Source organism: Megalopta genalis, unplaced genomic scaffold (assembly GCF_051020955.1).
Source record: "Megalopta genalis isolate 19385.01 unplaced genomic scaffold, iyMegGena1_principal scaffold0029, whole genome shotgun sequence".
NCBI classification, from domain to species: domain Eukaryota; kingdom Metazoa; phylum Arthropoda; class Insecta; order Hymenoptera; family Halictidae; genus Megalopta; species Megalopta genalis.
In genome coordinates, this window is record NW_027476098.1 from 223,879 (window position 1) to 235,045 (window position 11,167).

Sequence of the window (11,167 nt, forward strand, 5' to 3'; positions counted from 1 at the left end):
GCTTCGGAGAAAATTTTTGCAAAGGAAAAAGTTGCTTCAAATGACATCAGGAACCTCCCATATCCGGATTACGAGACATTTTCAGGACACCCTGAGAAATTCAAGATTCTGGGCTCGATAGTAATATATATATAACTTCGATATAACGTCAAGATTTAGTAGAAAATATTATCGTAACTTTCGGGCCACTCTGTAGACACGCGGACACTCCGTGGATAGTACTGTAGCGCCATTTACACGGCGGGTTCTTTCTTTAAGACAGTTCCGGAGTAGAAACATGTCTCCGAAGACATGGAGATACGGGGTTGGCCAATATCGCGACAGGATATGGTAGTTTGGTAGGTAGGGCGCAGTTTAAACTTACCCATTAGTGGCTACTAGCCGGCAATGTGTTTCTAAGCAAACCGTAACGACGAGATCCCGGAGTGGCGCAGTTTCCAGGAAACAGTCGTTCATCTTAATACATTTTCTGCGACGCTGCCATCGAACAAAATCTCCGCCGGCACAAATCTGGCCAACTTTCTGCGTCAACTGTTCCGTCTAGTTGCACACCAGGTTGCCCTAAACACGCTGCGATAGTATAACAAGCCACTGTCTGATAATCACATTATCATGTTCGGCCAGAATGGTCTCTCTTCCGTCACGTAGGCAACGGAACGGAAATAATACTTCGTGACAAGATTGACGCTGCTAGTAAATGTATTTGATTAACCCTTTGCACTCGAGTGGTGACTCAGAGGCTCCACTAAAATTTGTTACATCACGTTTTAAGATTATGTTTATATTAACAAAGTTTAGATTTAAAAAGTTATATAATATATAATAATTATATTATAATTATATAATATATAATAATTATATTATAATTATATAATATATAATAATTATATTACAATTATATAATAATTATATTATAATTATATAATAACAATAATTGTTGTGTGAGTTCCAAGAATCAATTTCATATGCATAAAATGCATTTTATCATATAAAATAAAAAATACTATAAGTGAGAAAAATGATTATATTTACAGCTTAAATAATTTCGAGTGCAAAGGGTTAACATTAGATTTACGGAACCTGACAAAATGATGGGTCTCTAATTCTTTAATTTACGATTATTTATATCGTATAGAGATACATTTACGAGTTATTTATTCAATTTATATGTTACTTGCGGCAAACGTTGCAATAATATTTGTTAAAAATCAGAACAAATGCCTCATTGTTACTTTTATAAACTAATAAAACGAAGGATACAACGACGACGAACAAAAGTTATTTTACGCCGGGTGGAACGTGTGCTCTTATCATTAGAGCGCGGATTTTATGCATTTGTGACAAAAATGAGTAGGTCAAACGGAAAACGGAGAAGAAAAATAAAGTAAACGATACAAAAATACCGTTATTTTATTTTCAATAGAATAAAATAATTCGAAAACGAATGAAATCTCTACGTAGCTCCAGAATCTTGCAATTAATGCTGACAATTTCAATTTTTCATAAATTTTTCAGTCAATTTATCGTAGTCGTGTAACGAGTGTGCACAATTAAAATAATTAGTGAGTTTAACAAATACGCTCCACATAATTGCAAAAAAGAAAAGAAAAGAATTTCGTATAAATAGATCGTTGATTATTTCCGTGCCGGTTGGTTAATTATCAAATGAATTCGTATAACACGAGTAATGTTAAGTACAATTTAATTATGTAAAATTAGTTGCATCTGTGTCCGGCGAAGCAGGCAGACATAATAATCGAGTGAAACACCGCCGGAGAAATTAATTTAATGTTGAGATAATTGATAAGAATGTCGTACGTTCGATGCATTCTATTTTCCCATTTTATCGGACGCTTTAAAAGTCGACGATTTCCGTTGGTTATTCTCCCTTCGAGTCGCCCTGAAAGATATCAGACTCTCGGCGAAATTCGACGACTTTTACGCGACCCTTAGAAGACTCTAATCTCCGTCGTTCCGTTCCTTTTTTGACTCGGTTAACGTAATTTTTCCGTATTAAAAGCCAGCGCGATCTTTTTTCCGCCGGTAATAGCGGCAAACGACTTCCCCGGAAACAGTTGGACTCGGTCCGTTTTACTAACAGATTCAATTAATATATCCGGCCCCTTCGGCAGCATTCAAACGCGAAACGCTTCTGTCGCAGACAGGGGAGCGCAATTTCAGCCTGCAACATGACAATTCCAACGTAGCCGAGCTGGCCCGGGAAGAAGCACGGTACTTAAAGATTAGCATCATCGTCGTTCCACGTTTTCAGCACTCGCTAATCCCCCTCGGCGCCTAATAACACCTTATAACAGTTCGGTTTCCGTTATCGAGAATGTCCATTTGCTGACAGTGTAACGAGCGGGCTGCGGATTTTATGCGTGTGTGGTGAGAGCGATTGGCGGAATATGAAACAGTAAATGCAGAGAATTTTATGCAATATTTTATTTATGCGATATAAACATTCACTATCTTGAGAGCAACAAACAAGTGTTAACTAGACGTTCGTTTTCATTTTTGCGATTTTTGGTAAGTTGAAAGCAATCTAACAGCACTGTTAATCGGTTACTTGTTTGTGACGAGTATACTCGTAACCTAAATTCTTGTTATTTCTTTATGACGAGTATACTCGTCGTAACATAAATTTTTGTGATTTCTTCATGACAAACGTACTCATCGTGACATAAATTCTTGCTATTTCTTCGTGACGAGTATACTCGTCGTAACATAAATTCTTGCTAGTTCTTCGTAACGTGTATATTCGTCGTGACATAAATTCTTGCTATTTCTTCGTGACGAGTATACTCGTCGTGACATAAATTTTTGCTATTTCTTCGTGACGAGTATTCTCGTAGTAACATAAATTTTTGCTATTTCTTCGTGACGAGTATACTCGTCGTGACATAAATTTTTGCTATTTCTTCGTGACGAGTATACACGTCATAACATAGATTATGGCCACTTCTTCATGACGAGTATACTCGTCGAAGACAGCTAACTGTTTAAAGAAGGATATATACTTCGATATTTATATCATATTTGTATTTCATATAGAAGTATTTAAACAAAATATGAAGAAAATCAAACATATACAGTACAATTACAATAACTTTCGAAGGGACTGCAACGATTTATTTTACCGAACATTGATCTTCATTCGTTCGCCACATTGTTAAGCTTTTTCGCAAGCTTGACAGGAGATCTCGCTAATTCAGTACCAAAAATTCAAACAATTTCCGTATTTTAAGAACTTTTGTCTTTTGCATGTTTTATTTTAACAAATAAATAATCAATTTCAATTTAAATACAAAAATGTGGTATACCTTATTCGACAAACATGAAGTTTATTATGATCCTTGAGCGTTAGATACAATACTTGACAAGTTTCATATATCCAAAGTAATATATAATGATATTGTACAATATATTGTACATGTAATATTATTTTTGTAATAATATATTACAAATTATATTGTTAATAAACCCGTAGGGTGTTTCACAGCTTAATAAAAAAAAGAAGTTAATTACGTTCTAATATAAACAAAACACAAAGTAATTTACTAGCACTCAGTAACAACATCATTACAAGCTAAGATAAGAAACCGTTTCCGACGAGTGATCCTTTTCCACGTAGATTCATAGCAAAGTCGAGCGCGCCCGGACTATAGATTCAATTAAGATAGGTTCGAGGCTCGTGGGGGGAGAGGGGATTACGATACACATAATTCCCTGAATGGAGAAATATGTCTGTTCGCAGAGCGGGAGGTCTGGTATGAGGTTGCGACACACGCGATCGAGGCACGTATTCGCGCGTCGGCGGCGAGTCCGAGCATCAGCGGGACGACGCCCCCGGGCGGCGTGGCGCGGGGCGTCGTTCTCTTCCTCGGTGACGGGATGAGGATGAGCACACTGACGGCAGCGAGGAACCTCTCGGGTCAACGTCATGGAAACACGGACGAGGAAGCGGAACTCGCCTGGGACAGCTTCCCAGCCGTCGCTCTGGCAAGGGTAAGTCTTACTTTTATCTTCTTTCCACATCTCCCACCCTCGCGATCTCGCCCGCCCCTCTTCTACGACCCTTCCTCGGTCCTCCCGTTCGACACCATGTTTTCCCATCGCTTTTCGCGTCCTCCTTCGCGGATCACTGTCTCCGTCCCCTTCGCCCAGCCCCTTCTCGCACCACCCTCGCTCCGAGGATGCAGGCCACCGTGGAAATTTCCACCTCCGGAAGGGGTCCGCTTCCTTCGTGAAGAGGATTCTGGGAAATGCGTCCTTGATTCCGGGTTTGCTATTAGCCGACCGTGGAATATAGGACTGTACATTTATTAGACGAAACTGTAGTAAATTCTACCTAATTGACGCTCATATTGTGCACAAAAATGGGCAATTTGGGAGAGAAGATATGATTATTAAATACGATCATTATTACGATTATTAATTTCGACTATTAGGATTATTAAACACGATTAATAAAAGATTTTATGGCTTGTTTTTACAATTGTTTACTATAAAAACACGAACCACGGGGCTCGAATAATTGTATCTCCTCTTCCTAAACTGTCCATTTTTTTTTTTTATTTCGAAGCTGAGGGACAATTGGGAAGAATTTACTGTACCTCATGCGTAATTATTTCTTCGTACGGTACAATTATTTCTCTATAGAGTTAAACAATAGATTGATATAACAATTGGATTCCTTTTATGACATGTTATACATAATTTAATCACTCAAATAAAAAAGTTAAAAAGTATGGTTTCTGTTTTAAATTTCTGTTTACCATGAAAATATTGTTTCGGCGATTGTCTGCTAAATTGAGCCTCATAACGTTTCAATGTCATTACATTTTCTCCGTATTAAAAAGTGTCCGAACGTCCCCACTACCTTTACGCCTGTACCTATACCTCTACCTCTACCTCTACCCGTGCGCCAGGTACCTCTACCTCCACCTCTACGCCTGTACCTTTACCTCTACCACTACCTCTATGCCTACATCTCTACCTCGACGCCTGTACCACTGCCTCTACTTCTAAGCCTGTACCTCTACCTCTACCTCTATCTCCAACACTACCTCTACCTCTACGCCTGTACCTCTACCTCTACCTCTATATCTACGCCTGTACTTCTCTCTCTACCTCTACCTCTACGCCTGTACCTCTACCTCAATCTCTACGTATGTACCTCTACCTCTATCTCTACCTCCACCTCTACCTCTACCTCTACCTCTACATCTACGCCTCTACCTCTACCTCAACCTCTACATCAACGCCTCTACCTCTACTTCTACCACTACCTCTACATCTACGCCTCTACCTCTACCTCTACGTCTACCTCTACCTTTGCGCCAGTACCACTAACTCTACCTCAACCTCTACCTCTACCTCTACCTCTACTTCTACCTCTTCCACTACCACTACCTCCACGCCTGTACCTCCACCTCTAACTCTATAACTACGCCTGTACTTCTCCCTCTACTTCTACCTCTATCTCTACCTCTACCTCTACGCCTGTACTTCTACCTCAATCTCTACGTATGTACCTCTACCTCTATCCCTACCTCCACCTTTACCACTACATCTACCTCTACGCCTGCACCTATACCTCTACGTCTACGTCTGTACCTCTACCTCTACCTCTACTTCTACCTCTACCTCTATCTCTACTCTAACTCTACCGCTACGCATGTACCGCTACCTCTACCTCTACGCCTGTACCTCTACCTCTACCTCTAGCTCTACCTCTACGCCTGTACCTCAACCTCTATCTCTGCGCACGTACCTCTAACTCTACGCCTGTAGCTCTACCTCTGCTTCCACGCCTGTACCTCTACATCTACCTCTAGCTCTAGCTCTACCTCTACCTCTACCTCTACGCCTGTACCTCTACATCTACCTCTACCTCTTTGCTTGTACCTCTACCTCTACTTCTACGCCTCAACCTATACATCTATCTCTACCTGTACCTCTACCTCTACCTCTACCTCTACCATTACCTCCACCGCTTCGCCTGTACCTCTACTTCTACCTGTATATCTACGCCTGTACTTCTCCCTCTACCTCTGCCTATAACTCTACCTCTACGCCAGTAACTCTACCTCTGCTTCTATGCCTGTACCTCTACCTCTACCTCTACGCATGTACCTCTAACTCCACCCCGAAGCATGTACCACTACCTCTACGCATGTACCTCTACCGCTACCTCTACGCATGTACCTCTACCGCTACCTCTACGCATGCACCTCTATCTCTACCGCTACGTATGTGCCTCTATCTCTATCTCTACCTCCACCTGTTACCTCCCTCCACCTTACCAACCTTCACCTATACGTTGTTTCACTTCGTTTCGCATTCATCATTTACGTTGTGTTACGTGTTTTACCTTGCTTTACGTTATTTCTCCTTGTCTGACGTTGTTGTTTAAAACAGTATTACGTTGTTCTACTTACTCATACATTGCTTTTACGTTGTTCTATATTGTTTTACATTGCTTTACGTTGCGTAACGTGGTTTTACTTTGTTTCGCATAGAAGATTTACGTTGTTTAACTTTGTTTTACATAGTTTTTCTTTGTATCGCATTCATGATTTACGTTGTTTTACTTTGTTTTCACGTTGTTTTACTTTGTTTTTACATTGTTTTACTTTGCTTTACGTTGTGTTAGGTTGCTTTACTTTTTTTTCGTGGATCTAAAAAGCTACATTTATATCGCAATAATTTGGAGCCAAATCATTTGTTTCGCATGGATTTCAAGCTAAACCTTCTACTTGGCATTGATTTGATGCTAAATCATGTGTTTCGCATGAATTTAAATTTGCATTATGTGTGTCGCATTGATTTGAAGCTACACTCGTTTGTTCCGCATGCAGTTGATGCTAATTCATTTATATCGCAAGTATTTGAAGCTAAATCCTTTGTTTCGGACGCATTTGAAGCTAAACCTTCTACTCCGCATTGATTTGAAGCATAATCATGTGTATCGCATGCATTTGAAGCAAACCTTCTACTCCGCATTGATTTGAATCTAAATCATGTGTATCGCATGGATTTGAAGCTTAATCATGTGTTTTGCATGAATTAGAAGCTAAATCACGTGTTTCGCAATAATTTAAGGCTCAATCATGTGTGTCGCATAAATTTAAAGCTAAATCATGTGTTTCGCATGAATTTAAAGCTTCATCATGTGTTTCGCATGGATTTGTAGCGAACTCGTTTGTTTCGCATGCACTTGAAGCTATATCATTTATAACGCAGGTATTAGAAGCTAAATCATGTGTTTCGCATGCATTTGAAGCTAAACCTTCTACTTCGCATTGATTCGAATCTAATTCATGTGCTTCGCATGGATTTGAAGCTAAACCTTCTACTCCGCATTGATTTGAATCTAAATCACGTGTTTCGCATGAATTTGAAGCTAAACCTTCTACGTCGCAATTATTTGATGCTAAGTCATTCGTTTCGCATGGATTTCAAGCTAAAGCTTCTACTTCGCATTGATTTGAAGCTACATCATGTGTTTCGCATGAATTTGGAGCTAAATCACGTGTTTCGCATGAATTTGGAGCTAAATCGTGTGTTTCGAAATAATTTAAAGCAAAATCATGTGTGTCGCATGCTACTATACTATTTTAAAAAACAACGCGGAACACTGCAAAGAACGGAAAGCATCGTAAAACAACGTAGATCATCAATGCGAAAAAAGTTAAACAACGTAACACAGCGAAAAGCAATGTAACACAATATAAAACAACGTAAAAGCAATGTATAGCAACGTAAATCAACGTAATACTATTTTAAAGAACCACGTGAAACAAAATACATCAAAGTAAAACAATGATAATCATCAATGCGACAAAAAGAAAAACAACGTAACACAACGTAAATCAGTGTATGAAAAATATAAAACAACGTAAAAAAATGCATAACAACGTAAAACAACGTATTACTGTTTTAAACAACAACGCGGAACAAAGCAATGAAAGTAAATCATCGTAAAACAAGGTAAATCACCAATGCGAAACAAAGTAAAACAACGTACAACGTAAAGCAATGTAACACAATATAAAATAACGTAAAAATAATATATAGCAACGTAAAAACAATGTATAACGAAGTAAAACGGCGTGATACGGTTTAAACAAACACGTGAAGCAAAGCACATCAACGTAAAACAACGACAATCATCAATGAGACGCAAAGAAAAACAACGTAACACAACGTAAATCAATGTATAAAAAATATAAAACAAGTTAAAAACAGTGTATAACAACGTAAAACAACGTATTACTGTTTTAATCAACACCGCGGATCAAAGCAAAGAAAGTAAATCATCGTAAAACAACGTAAATCATCATTGCGAAACAAGGTAAAACGTCGTAACACAGTGTAAAGCAATGTAAGACAATATAAAACAACGTAACAACAGTGTATAACAACGTAAAACAACGAAATACTGTTTAAAAAAAAACGCGCGACAATGCAAAGAACGTAAAGCACCGTACAACAACGTAAATAACCAATGCAAAACAAAGAAAAACAATGTAAAACAACGTAAAAAAACGTTAATCATCAATGCGAAACAAATGATTTAACTTCAAATACTTGCGATATAAATGATTTAGCATCAACTGCATGCGAAACAAATGACTTAGCTTCAAATCCATGCGAATAACATGAATTATTTTCAAATACATGTGAAGTAGAAGGTTTAGCTTCAACTGCATCCGGAACAAACGAGTTAGCTTCAAATTCATGAGAAACGCATGATTTAGCTTCAAATCAATGCGAAACACATAATGCAGCTTTAAATTCATGCGAAAAACATGATTTAGCTTCAAATTCATGCGACACACATGATTTAAGCTTAACTTATTGCGAAACACGTGATTTAGCTTCGCATTCATGCGAAACACATTATTTACCTTCAAATCTTTGCGAAATATAAGATTTAGCTTCAAATTCATTTGAATCACATGAATTAGATTCAAATTCATGCGAAACCCAACATTTAGCTTCACCTCTATGCGAAATACAAGATTTTGCTTCTAATTCATACGAAATATATGAATTAGCTTCAAATTCATGCGAGACACATGATTTGGCTTCAAATTCATGCGAAACACATGATTAAGCTTCGAATTCATGCGAAACACATGATTTAGCTTCGAATTCATGCGGAACAAATTATTTAGCTTCAAATATAGGCGAAATACATGATTTAGCTTCAAATGCATACGAAAAAAAACGATTTACCTTCAAATTCATACAAAACATATGATTCAGCTTCGAATTCATGCGAAACACGTGATTTAGTTTCAAGTTCGTTCGAAACACTTGATTCAGCTTCGAATTCATCAGGAACACATTATTTAGCTCGCATCCATGCGAAATACATGTTTTATCTTCAAATGCATACGAAGCACATGAATTAGCTTCAAATTCCTGCGATACACATTATTTAGCTTCAACTCTATGCGAAATACACGATTTAGATTCAAATACATACGAAACAGACGATTTAGCTCCAAATCCATGCGAAATACATGTTTTGGTTTCAACTCCATGCGAAATACGTGACTTAGATTCAAATTCATGCGAAACACATTAATTAGCTTCAAATCTATGAGAAATACATGATTTAGCTTCAAATGCATACGAAACAAACGATTTAGCTTCAAATTCATTCGAAACACATGAATTTGCTCCAAATTCATGCGAGACACATTATTTAGCTTCAAATCTATGCGAACCACGTGATTTAGCTTCAAATTCGTGCGAAACAAACGATTTAGCTTCAAATTCATTCGAAACACATGAATTCGCTCCAAATTCATGCGAGACACATTATTTAACTTCAAATCCTTGCGAGATACATGATGTAGCTTCACATTCAAGCGAAACACATGATTTAGATTCAAATTCTTTCGAAACACATGATTCAGATTCGAATTCATGCGAAACATGTGATTTAGCTTCGAAATCATGGGAAACACATTATTTAGCTTCAAATCTATGCGAAGTACATGATTTAGCTTCAAATTCATGCGATACACATTATTTTGCTTCAAATCCATGCGATATACATGTTTTAGCTTCAAATTCATGCGAAACACGTGACTGAGCTTCAAATTCATGCGAAACACATGATTAAGTTTCGAATTCATGCGAAACACATGATTTAGCTTCGAATTCATGCGGAACACATTACTTAGCTTCAAATCTATACGAAATGCATGATTTAGCTTCAAATGCATATGAACCAAACGTTTTAGCTTCAAATTCATTTGAATCACATGAATTAGATTCAAATTCATGCGAGAGCCAACATTTAGCTTCAAATCTATGCGAAATACAAGATTTTGCATCTAATTCATACGAAACATATGAATTAGCTTCAAATTCATGCGAGACACATGATTTGGCTTCAAATTCATGCGAGACACATGATTTAGCTTCAAATTCATGCGAAACACAAGATTAAGCTTCGATTTCATACGAAACACATTATTTAGATTTAAATGAATGCGAAATGCATGATTTAGCTTCAAATGCATGCGAAACAAACGAGTTAGCTTCAAATCCATGTGAAACAAATGATTTAGCTTCAAATACTTGCGATAAAAATTATTTAGCTTCAAATGCATGCGAAACAAACGAATTAGTTTCAAAACCAGGCGAAACACATGATTTATTTTACTTTGTTTCGCATTGATGTTTTACGTTGTTTTACAATGATTTACGTTCTTTGCATTGTCGCGCGTTGTTGTTTAAAACAGTATTGTGTTGTTTTACGTTGTGATACATTCTTCTTACGTCGGTCCATATTGTTTTACATTGCTTTACGTTGCATTACGATGTTTTGCTTCGTTTGAAATTAATGATCTACGTTGTTTAACGATGCTTTACGTTCTTTGCATTGTTCCGCGTTGTTGTTTAAAACAGTATGACATTGTTTTACTTTGTTATACATTGTTCTTACGTTGTTTTATATTATTTTACATTGATTCACGTTGTGTTACGTTGTTCTTCTTTGCGGCGCATTGATGATTAACGTTGTTTTACGTTGGTGTACTTAGACCCGCGTTGTTGTTTTAAACAGTATTACGATGTTTTACGTTAGAATACATTGTTTTTACTTTTTTATATTGTTTTACCTTGATTTACGCAGTGTTAC